Below are 14,469 nucleotides of genomic sequence, written 5' to 3' on the forward strand. Positions count from 1 at the left end.
TAGTGTTTAGTTTAATTATTGATTGTGGCCCTCATTGTTTTTATATTGTATTTATTGTATTGATGTACGTCACCTAGAGTGGCTGTTCACTTGGCCAGATAGGAGACTCATAAATAAAATTTGATGATGATGATGATGATGATTAGCTGCAGTTGTTGTTCCCAAGCTACTGCCTGTGAAGGTAGACCAAGCCATGTGTGTTTTCTCTCTGTTAATTATTCCTCACTGGAATTGGGTTTGCTGTCAAAGTGAGTTTATAGCAGCCCACAGGGTAGACAGAAAGGGCAGAGAATCTTCTTACTCTTACTCATTTCTCAGACCTCTTTCTGAAGTGAAGGGTCAAATCTGTAAAGAGGTTTGGAGCAGCCACATTAAAAGATACGGGCAGGGCATTCCAGGCAGGGGGTTGCCAACCCTGCTTGGATATGGATGTCTTTGCAGAGGATCCCTAGTCAAGCTTTGCAGAGGATCCCTAGTCAAGCTTTGCAGAGGATCCCTAGTCAAGCTTTACAGCACAATCCAAACTATATCTACTAGAAGTAAGTCCTGTTGAGTTCTATGGGGCTTAGTCCCTTATTTATTTATTTTAATTTATTGCACTTGTGTACTGCCCCATAGCTGAAACTCTCTGGGCAGTTTACAGCAATCAAAAACATTAAAACAAATATACAATTTAAAACACATATTTTAAAAACAATTTAAAACACAATTTAAAAATTTAAATTACTGTATAAACAATTTAAAACGCATGCCAAAATGCCTGGGAGAAGAGGAAAGTCTTGACCTGGTGCTGAAAAGATAACAGTGTTGACACCAGGCGCACCTCATCACAAGTATCATTCCATAATTTGGAGGCCACCACTGAGAAGTCCCTCTCCCTTGTTGCCACCCTCCAAGCTTCCCTTGGAGTAGACACCCAAAGGAGGGCATTTGATCTTCAACGTAGTGTACGGGTGGGTTTGTATTGGGAGAGGCATTCCATCAGGTATTGTGGTCCCAAGCTGTGTAAGGCTTTATAGGTCAAAACCAGCACCTTGAATCGAGCTCGGAAACATACAGGCAGCCAATGCAAGTGGGCCAGAACTGGTATTATACGTTCGGACCGTCTGGTCCCTGTTACCAATCTGGCCGCTGCATTTTGCACAAGCTGCAGTTTCTGAACAGTCTTCAAAGGCAGCCCCACGTAGAGCTCATTGCAGTAATCTAATTTGGAGGTTACCAGAGCATGGACAACAGAAGCCAGGTTATCCCTGTCCAGATAGGCACTCCGTGCCACCGAGGCTACCTGAGCCTCAAGTGACAGAGATGGTTCTAGCAGAAGCCCGAAGCTACAAACCTGCTCCTTCAGGGGGAATGCAACCCCATCCAGAACAGGTTGGACATCCACCATCTGGTCAGAAGAACTGCCCACTAGCAGCATCTCAGTCTTGTCTGGATTGAGCCTCAGTTTATTAGCCCTCATCCAGTCCATTGTCACAGCCAGGCACCGGTTCAGCACATTGACAGCCTCACCTGAAGAAGATGAAAAGGAGAAATAGAGCTGCGTGTCATCAGCATACTGATGGCAACACACTCCAAAGCTCCAGATATATTTTTAATTGTATGCTCCAAGCAACTGTGATTGATGCTTAATGTATCATGCTTAACGACATCACTTGGGCATGCCCAGTGATCACTTGGGCCCACCCCATAACATCAGTCAGACCCACCTCCATGACATCAGTTGGGCCCACCCCTAAAATCTCAGGTTTTGGGAAGCTTCTGACCAATGGCATCACTAGGGTTGGTGTCACCCGGTGCGGTAACTCATGGTGTCACCCCCATGGACCTCCTCCCATACCAGACCATACAGAATCCTTAGTAATGTTTTTTGTACTAATGTTACTCGTAAATCGTAATTCCCGTATATCACTGAATGTAATGGCAATAGTAGTGACATAAACAACTAGCAAAATTAAAATTACTCCTTTAAATTACAATATCATACGCACAGCCTAAATGTATTTACATTTATACATAGTTTCATGTGGTTAAAGTGAAAATTCGGTAAGAAAACAATAGAATTCAAAGTAAAAACGTTTAAGAACTACATCAAAATTATGTTCATTTTAACATTAAACTTTACTGTTACATGAGATACATTAATGGATTAGGTTTGCATAATCAATAACGGCCCAAATAATGTAGAAGTTGTAGACAAATGCATATGGAAATTAATAATGTGATGATTATGTATATGAGCAGATTGTATTTTATATTCTATTTTATATTGTATGTCGCCCAGAGTGTCCGTTCAGTCGGAAAGATGGGCGTCTGCTAAATAAAATATTATTATTATTATTATTATTATACTCATAAATGAAATAATACCAAAAAATAAACAGGAACAAATACACAAGCATTTCAGCAATTAGTGAACATCTCAACTAAATCAGAACTTTCCTTTCCTGGCCTTCAAAGCTGCGAACCTGTGAATCACTTCATTGAAATCAATGCCTTTCGCCAACTCACTTTCGGTAGATCGCAAATAGTTCTTCATAAGTTTCAGCTTTGAAAAGCTCCTCTCACATGAAGCCACAGACACACAAATCGTCAGAAATAATTTTAGGCTTAGTGAAAGGGTTGGGAGAGATTCTACGAAGTCCCATTCAGCTATGAATGTCAAAACGTCTAATATTGCCCAATCTTTGGCTTCTTCCAGATCAATCTCTGCTGCTTTCAGGTGTCTTCTCAGCCTTGATATTTCTGTTAAAAGCTCACTCTCGAATACCTCATCATAGAAAGTGGTCAATTTTGGAATGGACACCTTTAACTCTTCTGCAGTGGCAGATATGAGACTCTTCGCTTGAACAGCCTCAAACATGGCTGCTACTTTCTTGATAGCTCTTGATCTGAACTGGAGTTCAGAATGAAAGCGATCAATGCACTCAAGCATCACCCTCTTAATTCTTCTTGCAGAGTGAGTCCAGCATCGCTTGCTTGCTCCCCTGCCATCCTCTTCTTGAACCTGGCTCTTCTCTCTACTGCAATTCCATATTTGTCTGATTTTAAAAGCACCTGTTCAATTGCATGCTCCACTAGGTGACTGCGCTCCTCGTGCAGAAAAAGTCTGAGCGCCTCTACCTTTGTCACCACCTTGTCGAGAGTTAAGCCCTTAGTCTGCAGGTACTGCTGTGTAAGATTAACTTCCTGAAGTACATCACACCAGGAGTACAGGTAGCACAGAAAAGTGAAGTCACAGACAGCAGGCAAAAAACCTTGTGCTGCACCTCTTGTGTCCAAATTTTCATGTGGATCACAAAGAGCTTCAATCGCCCCCACAAACTTATCAAACTTTTCTTTAACTGGCTTAACTGCCGCATGATGAGCGCTCCAGCGTGTTGTTGTTAGCCTTTTCACTGAGACTCCAGTATGGTCAATTAACACATCCCATCGATGGGTGGAAGCAGCAAAGAAAGAAAACATTCTCTCAAGAGTTCCAAAAAATGTCACACACGATGCATTTTCAGCAAAAGAGTGCTGACCGCACAAGTTAAGCAAATGGTCCACACATCCATTACAAATAGCTTTCTTGTTCTTTCCCTTAAGAATGGCTTGTACACCTCCAGGGACTCCAGCCATAGTGGCAGGATTATCGTAACCTTGAGCACGGCACATCATTATGTCCAGTCCATCACTTTCCAGATTTTTAAGAATGTCAGAACTGAGGTCAGCAGCTTTTTTCCCCTTTAAAGGGAAAAATCCTAGAAATACTTTTTTTACTTCAACTTTCCTATTGTTGATTTTTACATATCTGATCACTTCGGACATCTGGTCAGTATGTGATATGTCAGGTGTGCTGTCGAACATGATCCCAAAGTACTTTGCAGACTTTATGTCCATGACAAGCATCTCCTTCACATGATTTGCCAGGGCACTCATTCTGAGTTTTTGGTGCAAGATAAGAGACTGATACTTTAAGTGTACATGTGCTCCGTTTTAATCTCATTAGGTGCTCTTTCAGCACTGGATCATATTTTGAAAGCATCTCAACCATCTCAAGAAAGTTCCCTTTATTCAATGAAGATTCATCTTCCTTGTGGCCAATGAAATGCTAGATTCTGCTTGGCAAGAAACAATGTGATATCAAGCAATCTGTGCAAGATGTCCCTCCACTTTTTCTTCTCGTTCCATAAAAGCAATAGTTTCGGCGTCAATGGTTTTGAGCAGCCTAAGTCCTGCTGCCAATGTTTTCCACTTTTCAAGGCAACGTAGGTGCTCTTCAGATGTCTCATGGTTATGTACTTTCGGGCTCAGTTTCCACCACTTCTGAAACCCAGTCAGAAATGTGGATGTCGTATCTGTAGCACCAACGGCAAACAGTCAGCAGCAAAAACAGTGTAAATTCTTGCTGACGAGTGAGTAAACCATCCATGACCGCAGAATTTTCTCGCCATTTGGCATCATCTTGTAAAACCACTCTTTTGAAAGCTGGCACACATCTCCCTTTGCATTTGCATCTTGCCTTGATGCAACACGGAAAGGCCCATCTTTGTTCTGGAAAGAAGCACTTCCCCTTTTGATGATTTCAACATCCCCACTCTCGGTTTAAACTTCCCTTTCATTTCTCTAATCTTTTGGAATAGGGCTCTTGTTCTTCCCTTTTTGTTGTCCTTTTCTATTTCTATACAGTAACTATTGTAATACTTCTCTTTGTCCCTATGTACTAGTTGCTGTATTCTTGCATTTAGGGTTCTGACTGTGTTTCTATCTCCATTTGCTTTTGCTTTCCTTCTCTCTTTAACCATTTTAAGAGTTTCGTCAGTCATCCATTGAGGTCTTTCTCTCTTTTTAACTAGAGGTATTGTCTTTTTGCATTCCTCCCTGATAATGTCTCTGACTTCACTCCATAGTTCTTCGGGTTCTCTGTCAACTAAGTTTAAAGCCTCAAATCTGTTCTTTATTTGATTGACTTCATGGGAACTGCACCTTAGTAATACCGGGCCCACCCATGTAGCCGGTCATGCCATTGACCTTGTGTTTGTTTCGGGGGGGAGGGAAGTGCTCTGGAAATGGGGGCTATTCATTCTAACCCCATGTCATGGTCAGATCACCACCTGGTGAATATGGACCTCTCAATGCCGCACACCCTCCGCAGGGGGCAAGGACCCATTAGGATGGTCTGCCCCAGATGCCTGATGGAATCCAAAGGATTCCTGACTGCGCTGGGGGATTTGGAGCTTGCTGAAGGGCACCCGGTCAAAACCCTGGTGGGGGAGTGGAATAGGGAAATCACTAGGGCGGTAGACCGGGTGGCTCCAAAATGTCCTCTCCCCCTGAGCAGAACTCAGACAGCACCCTGGTACACACCACGGTTGCGAGGTCTGAGGCAGGAGGTGAGACAACTAGAGCGCCGGTGGCGGAAATCTTGCACTGAAGATGATCGGACACTGGTTACAGCAGCAATAGCGGCCTACCAGGTGGCAACAAAGGCAGCGAAGAGGCAATTCTTCACTGCCTCTATTGCATCGGCAGAGTGTTGTCCCAGGAGGCTGTTCCAAGTGGTCCGAAGCCTGGTCGGTCCTGTTGCTCAGGATCCAACGGAACAGTCTAAAGCCTCCTGTGACTTATTTGCTGGACACTTCGCTGATAAAATCGAACGCCTGAAGAGCATGATCCCACATGCCGTGGATACAGGAAGTGGGCCAGAGGTGGCCAGTTGCACTCCAGTCCGATGGGATCGGTTTCAGCCTCTCCTCGCTGAGGACGTGGACAAGGTGCTCTCTACTGTGAAGCCAACCACCTGTCTGCTGGATCCTTGCCCTTCTTGGCTCATCATGAGCCGTAAAGAAAGACTGGGCGAAGGGATCAAGGCAGTGGTCAATGCATCCTTGGAAGAGGGTGTAATGCCATTAGCCCTCAAGGAAGCGGTGATCAAGCCTATCTTGAAAAAACCCTCCTTGGATCCCCAAGAGTTGAACAACTTCTGCCCAGTCTCTAATTTACCATTTTTAGGCAAGGTGATAGAGCGAGTGGTGGCTAAGCAATTACAGACACACTTGGATGAAGCAGATTATTTAGATCCATTCCAGTCAGGCTTCAGGACTGGACATGGAACTGAAACTGCCTTGGTCGCTCTGGTGGATGATATGAGGAGGGCATTGGATAAGGGTGAATATACCTTTCTTGTCCTCCTCATCTCTCAGCGGCTTTCGGTACCGTTGACCACGGTAAATTGTTAAACCGCCTTGAGGGATTGGGAATGGGGGGCACTGTTTTACGGTGGTTCCATTCCTATCTCTCGGGTAGGTACCAACGGGTGGCATTGGGGGATGAGGTTTCAGACCCTTGGCCTCTTAATTGTGGAGTACCACAGGGTTCTATCCTCTCCCCCATGCTGTTTAACATCTATGTGAAGCCACTGGGAGCTATCATCAGGAGTTTTGGGCTGCAGTGTCACCAATATGCGGATGACACTCAGCTCTATCTCTCATTTAAATCTTCACTAGAGTTGGCTGTGAAAACCATGTCCAAGTGCCTGGAATCCGTAAGTGGATGGATGGGCGAGAACAGGCTGAAGCTAAACCCCATTAAGACTGAGGTGTTGCTCGTGGGTGACAAGAGAAAATTGGGAGATATCGATGTGGTACTTCATGGGGTAAAATTACCCCTAAAAGACCAGGTTCGCAGCGTTGGGGTCATTTTTGACTCCCAGCTGTCCATGGAGGCTCAGGTTTCGGCAGTGAGCCGGGCAGCTTGGTATCAATTACATCTGATACAATGGCTGCGGCCCTACCTTCCTATACATCTACTCCCACGAGTGGTACATGCCCTGGTCTCCTCTCACTTGGACTATTGTAATGCGCTCTATGTGGGGTTAACCTTGAAAATGGTCCGGAAGCTTCAACTGGTACAGAATGCGGTGGAACGCTTGATTAAGCATAGCCGCCGCCGGGATCACATCACCCCGGTGTTGTTAGATCTACACTGGTTACCAGTGGCTTACCAAGCCCAATTTAAGGTGTTGGTGTTGACCTTTAAAACCCTATACAGTTCCGGTCCAGTTTATCTGAAGGACCGCCTCCAGTATCACCAAATAGGCCGCCTTACAAGATCAGCCACGCAGGACTTTCTCTCGGTCCCACCAGTCAAAACAGCTAGGCTGGTGCGGACCAGAGAAAGAGCATTTTCGGTGGTGGCCCCCACCCTCTGGAATTCTCTCCCCTACGATCTTCGACATGCCTCCTCCCTGTTGAGTTTCCGCTGAACCTTAAAAACCTGGCTATTCAGGCAGGCCTATAAGAATGTTGAGGTAGATTAGCTTTCTTTATGTATTATTGTTGTGTTATGATGTTAGATTGATAAATGTGTTGCTTTTATATTGTATTTTAAAATGTTATGTAAGTCGCCTAGAGTGTCCTTTCAGTCGAACAGATAGGCGACTAACAAATAAAATTTATTATTATTATTATTATTTATTGTTATATTCTTCTGGGATGTTATTTAAATTGTATTTTGGCATTATGATTGCTTTGTTGTTCTTCTTTAGCTTTACTCTGATGTTTGATACGACCTGTTCATGATATCTACCGCGGTCTGCTCCTGGTCTTGTTTTTGCAGAAAGTATGGAACTTCTCCATCTTCTGCTCCCAATGATATAATCAATTTGATTCCCATCTTGACCATTTGGTGTTGTCCATGTGTACAGTTGTCTTTTTGGTTGATCAAAAAGGTGTTTGCAAGAAACAAATTATTGCCTTCACAGAACTCAATAAGTGTTTCAGACCAAATGTATACAAATGCAAAGCAGTATCATTGCAATACACACACATGGCCTATTTGAGCATTAGAAGACAAGGGGGGAGCAAAGAGAACTAAAGGAAGGGAGAGATGGAAACAAAGTGGGGTGGAAAAGTGCATGCTAGTGTAGCATAGTGCTCAGAATGCTGGACTAGGATCTGCAAGGCATTTTTAAGTAAGAGTTGTGTACCCAAATGGACACCCAGGCCTAACCTGTGGACACAAAGAAGGGACACATTAAATTTAATCAATGAACCAAGAACACAAATTCAGATTGGGAGCCACTGAAACACTGACTAGAGGTATGATTTTTGTGTGAAATTAAATATAGAAACAGTAGAACATAGGGGCACATTTTACTCAATAATTCTTAGGGTTATTTCAAACCTGGAGTCCTTCTGAAAAACGCCTTAACAAAATCTCTCTGCCTTTACACTGTGATGTCTAGTTCTCTGTGTCTTTGCTCTTTTTTCGATTGATAAGGAGCTAGTCAGGAAATACCTAGTTAACCTAAATGAGTTCAAATCTCCAGGGCCTGATGAACTGCATCCCAGAGTATTGAAGGAACTTGCTGATGTACTCTCGGAACCTCTTGCCATCATCTCTGAGAAATCCTGGAGAACGGGAGAGGTGCCGGAGGACTGGAGACGGGCAAACGTCGTCCCGCTCTTTAAAAAGGGTCAAAAAAGAAGATCTGGGGAATTACAGGCCGGTCAGTCTGACTTCAATACCGGGAAAGATATTAGAACAGATAATAAAAGAGTCCATTGGCAACTATCTAGATGACAATGCTGTGATTAGAAGGAGCCAGCATGGGTTTGTCAAGAAAAAATCCTGTCAAACTAATCTCATCTCTTTTTTTGATCGGGTCACTAGCTTAGTAGATGGTGGAAATGCTGTAGATGTCATCTATCTAGATTTCAGCAAGGCATTTGACAAAGTCCCCCACGACCTTTTGATTAGCAAACTAGTCAAATGCGGACTACACAGAAATATTGTCAGGTGGATTCAAAACTGGTTGGAAAACCGTACTCAAAGAGTGGTCGTCGGTGGCTCTGCTTCGGACTGGAAGGAGGTCTCGAGTGGAGTGCCACAGGGTTCTGTCCTGGGGCCGATACTCTTCAACATTTTTATCAGTGACTTAGATGATGGGGTGGAGGGAAGCCTTATGAAGTTTGCAGATGATACGGAACTGGGAGGGATAGCTAACACAATGGAAGACAGGAATAAAATCCAAAGTGACCTGGATAGTCTAGAAAATTGGGCTGAAATTAATAAAATGACATTCAATAAAGACAAATGCAGGATTCTGCATTTAGGCCACAAAAACAAAATGCATGGGTACAGGATGGGAAATACCCAGCTTAGCAGTAGTGCATGTGAGAAGGACCTTGGAATTGTAGTGGATCGCAAGTTGAACATGACCCAGCAGTGTGATGCTGTGGCAAAAAAGGCAAACACGGTTTTGGGCTGCATAAACAGAGCTATAGTTTCCAGGTCGAGGGAAGTAATAGTCCCACTATATTCTGCATTAGTCAGGCCTCATCTGGAATACTGCGTTCAGTTCTGGGCATCTCATTTTAAGAAAGTTATAGACAAGTTAGAGCGGGTTCAGATGAGGGCGACGAGGATGATAGCCGGTATCGAGAACAAGTCTTATGAGGAAAGGTTGAAGGAACTTGGCATGTTGAGTCTGGTGAAGAGAAGGCTGAGGGGTGACATGATTGCACTCTTTAAGTACCTGAAGGGCTGTCACATAGAGGAGGGTACAGATTTGTTCTCTGCTGCCCCAGAGGGTGGGACTAGGTCTAATGGTTTTAATTTGCAAGAGCGTAGATTCAGACTGGACATTAGAAGGAACTTCTTGACAGTAAGGGCAGTTCGGCAATGGAACCGACTGCCTAGGGAGGTGGTGGGATCCCCTTCGCTGGATGTCTTCAAGCAGAGGCTGGACAGCTATCTGTGGGAGATGCTCTAGCTGTGGATTTCCTGCTGTGAGCATGGGGTTGGACTCGATGGCCTACAAGGCCCCTTCCAACTCTATGATTCTATGATTCTAACTCTGCTACAGCATGGTATGAATCATAAGCAGCAGCTTTTAATTTTAATTTAATTTAAATTCACGTATTTACTGGTGGGTGGGCAGGGTGTCTTCACTCCTCCCCCTTTTTTTTTAGTTTGAACCATTTTTGCCTCAATGCAAATATCAGGGCTTGAACATGGTAGAGAGTCTTCAACGTGCAAGCCATTCGAATGAAAAAAATGGACAACCAGTAACAATTCATTTTAAAAAATACCCTGAAGATCTGGAGGAGACCAGGGTTCAAATCCCCACTCAACCATGAAGCTCACTGTGTAACCTTGGGGCAGTCATTCCCAGCCTTACCCACCTCACAGGGCTGTTGTGAGGATAGAATCAGGGAACCATGTTTGTACACCACCTTAAGCTACTTGGAGGAAAGGTGAGGTATAAATGTAACAATAAATAAATTACAGGATTCCCAGTAATATATATGCTCCTGAATTCTCCTGTATTTTATATGCACCAACAGGCATTTGGTGCAACTAAATATGCATTTATTTTTAAGGTGGGATATTCAATACATACATACACAAATATAATATAAATAAATAAATGCCTCCAAGCTACACAGGAAGTGGATTGGACTGCGAAAGACCAACCCAAATATTGTTTGCATGTTGACAGATTTGTAGGGCAGTCCAATATCTCAGAGAGGAGGTCAGGTCTCCTGCTCCCCTGGTGCATTCACTATAGCTGCCCAATTTCCCTGCTTTTTAAAGTTTGATAGAATAGCTGTGGGCTATAGGTATGTTCTTAAACCGCAATGTTTTTTGCCTATTAGTGAATATATATAGGGGTCGGTACTTAAGGGACTACAAAGGTAAAATTTAACATAGAAGGTATAAAATCACTGTCAGGCTCTACCTTCAGTCCCTCCCAAAGTCTCTCCAGAACAAGATCATTTTCAGAAGTCTCCGGAAAACCAACAGGGAGGAAACAGAGCGAACTTCTTGGGGTAGGGTATTCCAGAACTTGGGGGCCACAGCTGAAAAAGCTCTCTCTAGCGCTTGCTGTCAATCTAACATCTTTCACTCCAGGCGTGCAGAGGAGACCAGAGGCAGATGATCTTAATTCCTGGGCAGGTACATATGGGCATGAGCAGTCCCTCAGGTATATTGGTCCAAGGCTGTTTAGGGCCTTCAAGGTCAGAACCAGCACATTGAATTGGACCCGGAAACAAATCGAGAGCCAGTAGAGTCGATAAAGCACAGGGGTGATATGCTCCCTGCGCCGTGCTCCAGTTAGCATTCTGGCTGCTGCATTTTGAACCAACTGCAATTTCCAAACCGTTTTCAAAGGCAGCCCCACATAGAGTACTTTACAGTAATCAAGCTTCGATATCACCAATGCATGTGTCACTGTGGCCAAGTTAACTGCCTCCAGGAACGGATGCAGCTGGTAGACCAGCTTGAGTTGGCCAAAAGCACTCCTGGCTACCACAGCCACCTGATATTCAAGCAGCAGGTCAGGATCCAAACTGCAGACCTGCTCCTTCCAGGGGAGTGCAACCCCATCCAGAACAGGTTGCAACCCCATCCCTGGTGCAGTTTTTCCCTTGACCATCTGGGTTAAGTTTCAGTTTGTTAGCCCACATCCAGCCCTTCACAGCCTCCAGGCACCGGTTTAGGATGAGCACTCCCTCCCTGCAATCAGGTGGTAGGGAGAGATAGAGTTTTGTCAAAATGTGGACAGATTCAGTCTTGGTAGCTTGTACCAGCTCTGTTGGTACGCCATCTGTTCCTGGTGATTGTTTGTTCCAAGTATTTTAAGAACAGCTTTCACCTCACATTCTAAAATTTCTGGTTCTTCATCATATGGTTCCTCCATGAATGAATCTGCCATCCTGGCATCTCTTTTATAGAGTTCTTCAGTGTATTGCTTCCATCTTCCTTTTATTTCATCTCGGTCAGTCAAGTGTGTTCCCCTGTTGTTTATTCCACATCCCTATTCTTGGTCTAAATTTCCCTTTATTTTCTTCCTATACTTCTTTGTAAAATCTCTCAATTTCCTCTTCTGTGTTTGCCATTGGAGCATAGACTTAGTTGATAAGAACATAAGAACATAAGAAGAGCCTGCTGGATCAGGCCAGTGGCCCATCTAGTCCAGCATCCTGTTCTCACAGTGGCCAACCAGGTGCCTGGGGGAAGCCCGCAAGCAGAACCCGAGTGCAAGAACACTCTCCCCTCCTGAGGCTTCCAGCAACTGGTTTTCAGAAGCATGCTGCCTCTGACTAGGGTGGCAGAGCACAGCCATCATGGCTAGTAACCATTGATAGCCCTGTCCTCCATGAATTTGTCTAATCTTCTTTTAAAGCCATCCAAGCTGGTGGCCATTACTGCATCTTGTGGGAGCAAATTCCATAGTTGAACTATGCGCTGAGTAAAGAAGTACTTCCTTTTGTCTGTCCTGAATCTTCCAACATTCAGCTTCTTTGAATGTCCACGAGTTCTAGTATTATGAGAGAGGGAGAAGAACTTTTCTCTATCCACTTTCTCAATGCCATGCATAATTTTATACACTTCTATCATGTCTCCTCTGACCCGCCTTTTCTCTAAACTAAAAAGCCCCAAATGCTGCAACCTTTCCTCGTAAGGGAGTCGCTCCATCCCCTTGATCATTCTGGTTGCCCTCTTCTGAACCTTTTCCAACTCTAGAATATCCTTTTTGAGATGAGACGACCAGAACTGTACACAGTATTCCAAATGCGGCCGCACCATAGATTTATACAACGGCATTATGATATCGGCTGTTTTATTTTCAATACCTTTCCTAATGATCGCTACCATGGAATTTGCCTTTTTCACAGCTGCCGCACACTGGGTCGACATTTTCATCGTGCTGTCCACTACAACCCCGAGGTCTCTCTCCTGGTCGGTCACCGCCAGTTCAGACCCCATGAGCGTATATGTGAAATTAAGATTTTTTGCTCCAATATGCATAATTTTACACTTGTTTATATTGAATTGCATTTGCCATTTTTCTGCCCATTCACTCAGTTTGGAGAGGTCTTTTTGGAGCTCTTCGCAATCCCTTTTTGTTTTAACAACCCTGAACAATTTAGTGTCATCAGCAAACTTGGCCACTTCACTGCTCACTCCTAATTCTAGGTCATTAATGAACAAGTTGAAAAGTACAGGTCCCAATACCGATCCTTGAGGGACTCCACTTTCTACAGCCCTCCATTGGGAGAACTGTCCGTTTATTCCTACTCTCTGCTTTCTGCTTCTTAACCAATTTCTTATCCACAAGAGCACCTCTCCTCTTATTCCATGACTGCTAAGCTTCCTCAGAAGCCTTTGGTGAGGTACCTTGTCAAACGCTTTTTGAAAGTCTAAATACACTATGTCCACTGGATCACCTCTATCTATATGCTTGTTGACACTCTCAAAGAATTCTAATAGGTTACTGAGACAGGACTTTCCCTTGCAGAAGCCATGCTGGCTCTGCTTCAGCAAGGCTTGTTCTTCTATGTGCTTAGTTAATCTAGCTTTAATAATACTTTCTACCAGTTTTCCAGGGACAGAAGTTAAGCTAACTGGCCTGTAATTTCCGGGATCCCCTCTGGATCCCTTTTTGAAGATTGGCGTTACATTTGCCACTTTCCATGGTTATGTTTGATGGTTATGTTGATAGGTTTCCCATTAAATCTCATTGGTATCACTCACTCAGACTTTGCATTATAGCTCCTAATTGCGTTTGCTACGTCACTTCTCACTATGAAAGCCAGAGCCGCCCCTAGGCACCAGGAAGCGGGGTAGTTGCTCCAGGCCCTGTGCTTTGGCGGGGGCCGCGCTTGGCGATGAGAAGCTGGGCTGCGGCAGGGTTTTCTCTCTTCAGCCGTGCAGTCTCGACAGCTGCTTCCCGCTCTTGGGGAATCTCCTGTTCTTCAGCTGCGTGCCTGAGCGGCTTTTCCCCTCTCCGCTCATCAGCTGTGAAGTGGATGTGTGGGCGGCCCTTAGCTAGATAATTTTAGGCGGGAGGTTTGAATCCCTTGCCTGAGTGGCTTCCTTGTGCTGCCTACCGCCCGCTCATCAGCTGTGGAGCGCATTTACAGGTAGCGCTTCCTGGCTTATTCTGGGTGGGAGGTTTGAAAGAGAGAAAGAATGTGGGGGCCCCCAACTCTGCTTTTGCCCTGGGCCCCGCACATGCTAAGGACAGGCCTGATGAGAGCAACTTTGTTTCTTCTTAATTTATCATTTCCTGCATAAAATATTTTGCAGTTGCCTGAAAATGTCATATTTCCATCCGTTTTGATTCACTCACTCAAGCATTGTAATGTTGATGCAACTCTCCTTTTGCATCTGTGCGCATCAGCCTCTGGGCTTCCTTTCGGCTTTGACCAAGCTGCGTCATTAGTCACAGCGCTACTCATACTTGTCCATTGTTCTTCCCCAGTAGCTCACAGAGTGCCATCCATCCTGACAGTCTCATCTTCCAGCACTGTCTCATGTTGTATGTAACAGAGGGCTAACATTTTGGGAGGGAGGGGATGAGACCTGCCCTGTGGGCAGTGGAAAGGACCATGTTCCTGTCAGACAGGATCCATCCTAGGTTTGTAAATTCCAGCTGTGCATAAGTACTGGGCTGTCCACCTTAAATGGAGGAAC

The 14,469-nt window shown here is 44.5% G+C and overlaps 1 protein-coding gene across 3 annotated transcripts in view; it reads left to right on the forward strand.

Moving 5' to 3' along the window:
• The window catches only part of LOC133381842 (zinc finger protein ZFP2-like), a 44,597-nt gene that overhangs the window by 6,210 nt on the left and 23,918 nt on the right, over window positions 1–14,469 (forward strand). The gene's annotated exons all lie outside the window — the stretch shown is intronic.

Source organism: Rhineura floridana, chromosome 3 (assembly GCF_030035675.1).
Source record: "Rhineura floridana isolate rRhiFlo1 chromosome 3, rRhiFlo1.hap2, whole genome shotgun sequence".
NCBI classification, from domain to species: domain Eukaryota; kingdom Metazoa; phylum Chordata; class Lepidosauria; order Squamata; family Rhineuridae; genus Rhineura; species Rhineura floridana.